This window comes from Triticum urartu, chromosome 1 (assembly GCF_003073215.2).
Source record: "Triticum urartu cultivar G1812 chromosome 1, Tu2.1, whole genome shotgun sequence".
Taxonomy (NCBI): domain Eukaryota; kingdom Viridiplantae; phylum Streptophyta; class Magnoliopsida; order Poales; family Poaceae; genus Triticum; species Triticum urartu.
The window spans coordinates 487,890,294-487,899,232 of record NC_053022.1 but is presented as its reverse complement, the minus strand read 5'-3'; positions in this window follow the sequence as shown (position 1 = coordinate 487,899,232).

The window sequence follows — 8,939 nt, the reverse complement described above, 5'->3', positions numbered from 1 at the left end:
GTATGTCAGATGTTCGCAACATCCACAGACGACGTTCGAGGTTCAGCACACTGAGCGGTGCATTAAGGACATAAGCCTTCTATGAAGCAATGAGGACAATCCTCAGTTTACGAACCTAGTCCGCACAATTGCTACTATCAACTTTCAACTAATTTTTCTCTAGGAACATATCTAAACAGTAGAACTGAAACGCGAGCTATGACATAATTTGCAAAATCCTTTTTGACTATGTTCAGGATAATTAAGTTCATCTTATGAACTCCCACTCAGATAGACATCCCTCTAGTCATCTAAGCGATTACATGATCCGGGTCAACTAGGCCGTGTCCGATCATCACATGAGACGGACTAGTCAACGTCGGTGAACATCTTCATGTTGATCGTATCTTCTATACGACTCATGCTCGACCTTTCGGTCTTCTGTGTTCCGAGGCCATGTCTGTACATGCTAGGCTCGTCAAGTTAACCCTAAGTGTTTCGCGTGTGTAAATCTGTCTTACACCCGTTGTATGTGAACGTTAGAATCTAACACCCGATCATCACGTGGTGCTTTGAAACACGAACTGTCGCAACGGTGCACAGTTAGGGGAGAACACTTCTTGAAATTGTTTTAAGGGATCATCTTATTTACTACCGTCGTTCTAAGCAAATAAGATGTATAAACATGATAAACATCACATGCAATCAAATAATAGTGACATGATATGGCCAATATCATATAGCTCCTTTGATCTCCATCTTGGGGCTCTATGATCATCATCGTCACCGGCATGACACCATGATCTCTATCATCATGATCTCCATCATCGTGTCTCCATGAAGTTGTCACGTCATCTATTACTTCTACTACTACAGCTAACGGTTAGCAATAAAGTAAATTAATTACATGACGTTTATGTTGACACGCAGGTCATAAATAAATTAAGACAACTCCTATGGCTCCTGCCGGTTGTCATACTCATCGACATGCAAGTCGTGATTCCTATTACAAGAACATGATCAATCTCATACATCACATATATCATTCATCACATCCTTTTGGCCATATCACATCACATAGCATACCCTGCAAAAACAAGTTAGACGTCCTCTAATTGTTGTTTGCATGTTTTACGTGGCTGCTATGGGTTTCTAGCAAGAACGTTTCTTACCTATGCAAAGACCACAACGTGATATGCCAATTGCTATTTACCCTTCATAAGGACCCTTTTCATCGAATCCGATCCGACTAAAGTGGGAGAGACAGACACCCGCTAGCCACCTTATGCAACTAGTGCATGTTTGTCGGTGGAACCGGTCTCACGTAAGAGTACGTGTAAGGTTGGTCCGGGCCGTTTCATCCCACGATACCGCCGAATCAAGATAAGACTAGTAACGGCAAGCATATTGAACAAAATCAACGCCCACAACTACTTTGTGTTCTACTCGTGCATAGAATCTACGCAATAGACCTAGCTCATGATGCCACTGTTGGGGAACGTAGCAGAAATTCAAAATTTTCCTACGTGTCACCAAGATCTATCTATGGAGAGACTAGCAACGAGGGGAAGGAGAGTGCATCTACATACCCTTGTAGATCGCTAAGCGGAAGTGTTCAAGTGAACGGGGTTGATGGAGTCGTACTCGTCGTGATTCAAATCACCGATGACCAAGTGCCGAACGCACGACACCTCTGCGTTCAACACACGTACAGCCCGGTGACGTCTCCCATGCCTTGATCCAGCAAGGCGAGAGGGAGAGGTTGAGGAAGACTCCATCCAACAGCAGCACAACGGCGTGGTGATGATGGAGGAGCGTGGCAATCCTGCAGGGCTTCGCCAAGCACCACAGAAGAGGAGGGAGAGAGAGATGCAGGGCTGCACCAACGAGAGATCGAATCGTGTGTGTTATGGGCAGCCCTAGGCCTCATATATATAGGGAAGGGGAGGGGCTGCACCCCCTCTAGGGTTCCCACCCCTAGGGGGGGGCGGCAGCCCTAGATGGCAAAGGGGGTGGCGGCCAAGAGGGGAGAGGGGAGGGAGGCGCAGCTAGATGGGCCCTAAGGCCCATCCCCTTTAGGGTTTGCCCCCTTCCCACCTCTTAGGCGCCATGGGCCCTTGTGGGAGGCGCACCAGCCCACTAAGGGGCTGGTCCCTCACCACTCTTGGCCCATGCAAGCCTCCGGGGTTGGTGGCCCCACTTGGTGGACCCCCGGGACCCTCCCGGTGGTCCCGGTACGTTACCGATAAACCCCGAAACTCTTCCGGTGACCAAAACAGGACTTCCCATATATAAATCTTTACCTCCGGACCATTCCGGAACTCCTCGTGACGTCCGGGATCTCATCCGGGACTCCGAACAACATTCGGTAACCACATACAAACTTCCTTTACAACCCTAGCGTCATCGAACCTTAAGTGTGTAGACCCTACGGGTTCGGGAGACATGCAGACATGACCGAGACGTTCTCTGGTCAATAACCAACAGCGGGATCTGGATACCCATGTTGGCTCCCACATGTTCCACGATGATCTCATCGGATGAACCACGATGTCAAGGACTTAATCAATCCCGTATACTATTCCCTTTGTCTATCGGTACGATACTTGCCCGAGATTCGATCGTCGGTATCCCGATACCTTGTTCAATCTCGTTACCGGCAAGTCTCTTTACTCGTTCCGTAACACATCATCCCGTGATCAACTCCTTGATCACATTGTGCACATTATGATGATGTCCTACCGAGTGGGCCCAGAGATACCTCTCCGTTTACACGGAGTGACAAATCCCAGTCTCGATTCGTGCCAACCCAACAGACACTTTCGAAGATACCTGTAGTGCACCTTTATAGTCACCGAGTTACGTTGTGACGTTTGATACACCCAAAGCACTCCTACGGTATCCGGGAGTTGCACAATCTCATGGTCTAAGAAAATGATACTTGACATTAGAAAAGCTTTAGCATACGAACTACATGATCTTGTGCTAGGCTTAGGATTGGGTCTTGTCCATCACATCATTCTCCTAATGATGCGATCCCGTTATCAACGACATCCAATGTCCATGGTTAGGAAACCTTAACCATCTATTGATCAACGAGCTAGTCAACTAGAGGCTTACTAGGGACATGGTGTTGTCTATGTATCCACACATGTATCTGAGTTTCCTATCAATACAATTATAGCATGGATAATAAACGATTATCATGAACAAGGAAATATAATAATAATCAATTTATTATTGCCTCTAGGGCATATTTCCAACAGTGAGAACCGAAAGAAAGATGGGAAGTTGAGAGCACCCGCTGACGGGTCGCAGTGGAGAAAAATCGAGAGAAAGTACTGGGATGAGTTTGAAAAGGACCCAAGGAATGTATGGTTTGCTTTAAGCGCGGATGGCATTAATCCTTTCGGGAAGCAGATGTAACACCCTCGATGCGACTATATCTCCCACGTGTCGAGGCACGACTTAGAGGCATAATCGCATTGAAGGCATATGTCGCAAGTTAGGCAATCTTCACAACATCTCATGTAATATGATAATAAAAGGGGAGAGAACATAGTTGGCTTACACTCGCCACGTCAATCAAGTACATAAATAACATTACATCAACCAAACACTCATGGCCCGACTACGACGCCCAAATAAAAGAGAACCCAACATGCGACAACGGTCCCGTTCACCCCCAACTGGGCACCACTACTGATCATCGGGAAAGGAAACATAGTAACGTTGAGAGTCCTCGTCGAACTCCCACTTGAGCTCGTACGCGTCACCTGGAGCAGAATCACCTGGACCTGCATCTGGTGTAATAGTAATCTGTGAGCCACAGGGACTCAGCAATCTCGCACCCTCGCGATCAAGACTATTTAAGCTTAAAGGTAGGGGTAAGGAAAATATATGTGGAGCTGCAGCAAGCGACTAGCATATATGGTGGCTAACTTAATCGCAAAAGAGAGCGAGAAGAGGAGGCGAAGCGCGAGCGAGAAACTAGAGAGCAACCTGCGCAAACATTACTCCAACACCGTGTCCACTTCCCGGACTCCGCCGAGAAGAGGCCATCATGGTAACACACTCAGTTGATTCATTTTAATTAAATTAAGGTTCAAGTTATCTACAACCGGACATTAACAAATTCCCATCTGCCCATAACCGCGGGCACGGCTTTTGAAAGTTCAATCCCTGCAGGGGAGTCCCAACTTAGCCCATGACAAGCTCTCACGGTCAATGAAGGAATAGACCTCCACCCGAGACATTCCGATCAGACTTGGTATCCCGGTACAACAAGACATTTCGACAGGTTAAAACAAGACCAGCAACACCGCCCGAATGTGCCGACAAATCCCGATAGGAGCTGAACATACCTCTTTCTCAGGGCACACTCAGATGAGCGCTCCATACAACTAAAACTAAACCTCGAGTTTCCCCGAGGGGGCGCTGCACAGGACTCTAGTTTGGACCAACACTCAGAGGAGCACTGGCCCGGGGGGGTTTAAAATAAGATGACCCTTGGGCTCCGGAAACCCGAGGGAAAAAGAGGCTAGGTGGCAAATGGTAAGGCCAAGGTTGGGCATTGCTGGAAAAGTTTTAATCAAGGCGAAATATCAAGGGGTTCCCATTATAACCCAACCGCGTAAGGAACGCAAAATCCGGGAACATAACACCGATATGATGGAAACTAGGGCGGCAAGAGTGGAACAAAACACTAGGCGAGAGGCCGAGCCTTCCACCCTTTACCAAGTATATAGATGCATTAAGATAACAAGATAAAATAATGATATCCCAACAAGTAAAAAAATGTTCCAATAAGGAACGGCCTCCAATCTTCACCTGCAACTAGCAACGCTATAAGAGGGGCTGAGCAAAGCGGTAACATAGCCAATCAACGGTTTGCAGGACATGGTGGGTTAGAGGTTTGACATGGCAATTGGGAGGCTGACAAGCAAAAGGTAGGTATCGTAGCATTGGCATAGCAAAAGAGCGAGCAAACTAGCATAGCAAAGATAGTAGTGATTTCGAGGGTATGATCATCTTGCCTGCAAAGCTGTCAGAGTTGACTGGATCCTCAAAAGCAAACTCAACGGGCTCCTCGTTAGCGAACTCGTCTCCCGGCTCTACCCAAACAAGACAAACAAGTAACAAGGATACAATCAACCACGTGCAAGCTCAAACAATAAGATGCAATGATGGGATGCTATGCGGGATGCATATGCAAGATATGACAGTAAATGCAATGAACCTGGCCCCAACTTGGAAATCCAAGTGTGCCTCTGGAAAGATGGGACGAAATCGCTTGAAAACGATATAAAGATCACCGGAATTGGAGTTACGGTTTGGAAATGGCAAGCGATTCAAATATGACACCGGTCTGCGATTTATAGCAAGTAGGCATCTAAATGCAACGAAATGAACATGCTATAGCACTCAAACATGGCAACAAAATACATGGCAGGGAAGAATTTAAGATGCTTAACAAAATTCTAGCACTGAGCTATGGCCAATTCATCCATTATCAGGTTCAAACATGCATGGCAAAAACGCAAATGGAAAACAGATCTCATACTTTGTGAAATTAACACTTGTCTGAAATTTCAGATCAGGTAGCCCTCTTCGGAGCAACAAAACTACATGCTACATGATCTGAACATGACAAAGTAAAACATGGCATGGAGCTACTCAAATAGCTTAACAAAAGTCCCTTAGTGACCTTGAGCCAAAAGGGATGGGAAAATACAATTGCAAGCATGTGAACATAGCAAAAACATAATCAGTTTTCAGACTTAGTGAAAACTGGAGCAAGCTGAAACATAACTCAAGTAGGCATGTTTACGAGCTCGATGCACTCACTACGGTACAAGTCATGGCAAGACAAGCATACATCTATCAAGAAGGCACAAAATGCAATCTAGGCATGGCAAGAACAATAGCATAGCATGCACGGATCAACTACAACATCACCGGAAAATTGCAAACAAGTTGACAATCTGCCCAGATTCACAAAGTAGCAAAAGTAGAGCTTGATTGACTCAAGCTAGGGTGCTCTAAAATTTCAAACAAAGACATGGATGGATAGAGCACTACAATATTAACAAAACTCCTTTACTGATCATCCCCAAAAGAGGCACGGATCACTAGGAAACAACACGAACATATGGCATCATGAGATAAACGATCCCAGGACTTAGTGAAATTACTAAGTCCCTGAAAAACAGACTTAGCAAGTGCACCACTTTGCAAGCTTGCATAAGTCACCACACACATCCTAAAAATACATGGGTTGCACCTCTGGAGAGATGACAAAACCCTTAACAAAACACATGTAGAACTCATGGGCATATCATGCACACATTAATCATGGCAAAAATGACAAAAGTGCTAAACGGAGTAGTAGATCTGACAATTAACTCAAGTAGCCCTCTTCTAACAGCATTTCGGGCATCAAGATGAGCTCAAATGAAAATGATGCAATGTAATGAAATGATGTACTCTCTGAGATGAACATTTTGATATGCTATATGCATGAAACGGAGCTACGGATGCAAAGTTACGGGGATGCGAACATGTGCATATGGACTGAGAATTTTGGGACTTAGGAAAAAATTCAACCTCCGGATCTGGATCTAGGGTTTCATGGCACGCAACCTGAGGCGGCCGGATCGAGCTCGCCGGAGAGGGCGCCGGTGGCCGGAGCTGGGGAGAGGAGAGGCCGGGCCGGCGGCGGTGGCGGCGACCGGAGGCGGCGCGAGGCGGCGGCCGGGAGGCGGTGGCACGCGGGCCGGGAGGGCCTCGCCTGGGCCGGGCGGGCCGGCGGCGGTGGGAGGTGGCGGCTGCCACGTGGCAACGTGGGAGAGGGCGCGGGCGGCGGCGGACGTTGTCCGGCCCGCTCCGGACACGTCCGGCGGCGGCGGTGGGTGGATCTAGGGTTAGGGGGGAGAGTGGAACCGCGAATTTGAAGGAGGGGGGGGGTGTATATATAGGCATAGAGGGAGCTAGGAGAGTCCAAATGAGGTGCGGTTTTCGGCCACGCGATCGTGATCGAACGCTCTATATGATGGAGCAGAGTTAGGTGGGTTTTGGGCCAAATTGAAGGGGTGTTGGGCTGCAACACACACGAGGCCTTTTCGGTCCCTCGGTTAACCGTTGGAGTATCAAACGAAGTCCAAATGATACGAAACTTGACAGGCGGTCTACCGGTAGTAAACCCAGGCTGCTTGGCAAGCCTCGGTCCAATCCGGAAATGTTTAATCCCCACACACGAAAGAAAGCTAGAAATGACCACCGGAGGAGAACGAAGCGCTGGAATGCAAAACGGACAACGGGGAAAATGCTCGAATGCATGAGACGAACACGTATGAAAATGCAATGCACATGATGACATGATATGAGATGCATGACAACGAGAACAACACACGGAGACAAAGACCCGAACCCGAGAAATAAATATATCTTAACGCCGGAAACGACAAGAGTTGGAGTACAAATTGGGTAAGTTACATCCGGGGTGTTACAACACTCCACCACTATGAAAGGATCTCGTCCCGAGATCTAGGACTGAAAGAACGTCGGGTACTCAGAACGGAGGTGATCCTCGCGTTCCCAGGTAGCTTCACGGTCGGAATGGTGTGACCACTTGACTTTGAGAAATTTGATTGACTTGTTGCGAGTCTTGCGTTCAGTCTCTTCAAGAATAGCAACTGGGTGCTCACGATAAGAGAGATCTTCTTGGAGCTCAATGTCCTCGAAGTTGACGGTGTGGTCAGGAGTCTTGAAGCACTTTCGAAGCTGAGAGACGTGGAACACATCATGAACATTTGCAAAGTTTGAAGGAAGCTCGAGTTGATAGGCGAGGTCGCCTCTCTTGCTGACAATCTTGAAAGGTCCCACGTACCTAGGGGCAAACTTCCCTTTGATACCGAAGCGATGAGTACCTTTCATAGGAGAGACGCGGAGGTAAACATGATCTTTGATCTCGAAAGCCAAAACACGGTGCTTACTATCATAGTAGCTCTTCTGCCGGGATTGGGCTGCTTTGAGGTTATCACGAATGACTTTGCACATTTCTTCTGCCTCTATGATTAAGTCATTACCCAAAAGCTGACGTTCACCGGTTTCAGACCAGTTGAGAGGGGTATGGCACTTCCTGCCATACAACATTTCAAATGGGGCCTTGCCCGAACTTGCTTGAAAACTGTTGTTGTAGGAGAATTCAGCATAAGGAAGACAATCCTCCCACTTCATGCCGAAGGAGATCACACAGGCCCTGAGCATATCTTCAAGAATCTGGTTGACACGCTCGACTTGACCGCTAGTTTGAGGATGGAAAGCTGTGCTGAAGCGGATGTTCGTGCCCATGGCCTTCTGAAAAGAATCCCAAAACTTGGAGGTAAAGATGCTGCCATGGTCTGAAGATATCACTTGAGGGATACCGTGCAAAGAGACAATTCGAGAGGTATAAAGTTCCGCCAATTGAGCTGCAGTGATCGACTCTTTGATAGGCAGAAAGTGAGCCACTTTGGTGAGTTTGTCGATGACAACGAATATAGCATCATTGCCACGCTTGGACTTAGGAAACCCAGTCACGAAGTCCATTTCAATGTGGTCAAACTTCCATTCTGGAATGGCAAGAGGTTGGAGGAGACCAGCTGGCCTTTGGTGTTCTGCCTTCACTCTTCTGCAGACATCACATTCATTCACGAATTGAGCGATCTCCCGCTTCATTCGAGTCCACCAATAAGCTTGCTTAAGGTCCTGATACATCTTCGTGCTCCCAGGGTGGATGGAGAGGAGAGAATTGTGAGCCTCGTTCATGATCACTTTACGAAGTTCACCTTTGGGCACAACAATACGATTCTCGAAGAAGAGAGTGTCCTTGTCATCAAGGCGGTAGCACTTGTACTTGGGTTGACTCTTGGCAATCCCAATCTTCACCTTTTTCACCATAGCATCAAGAAGCTGGGCTT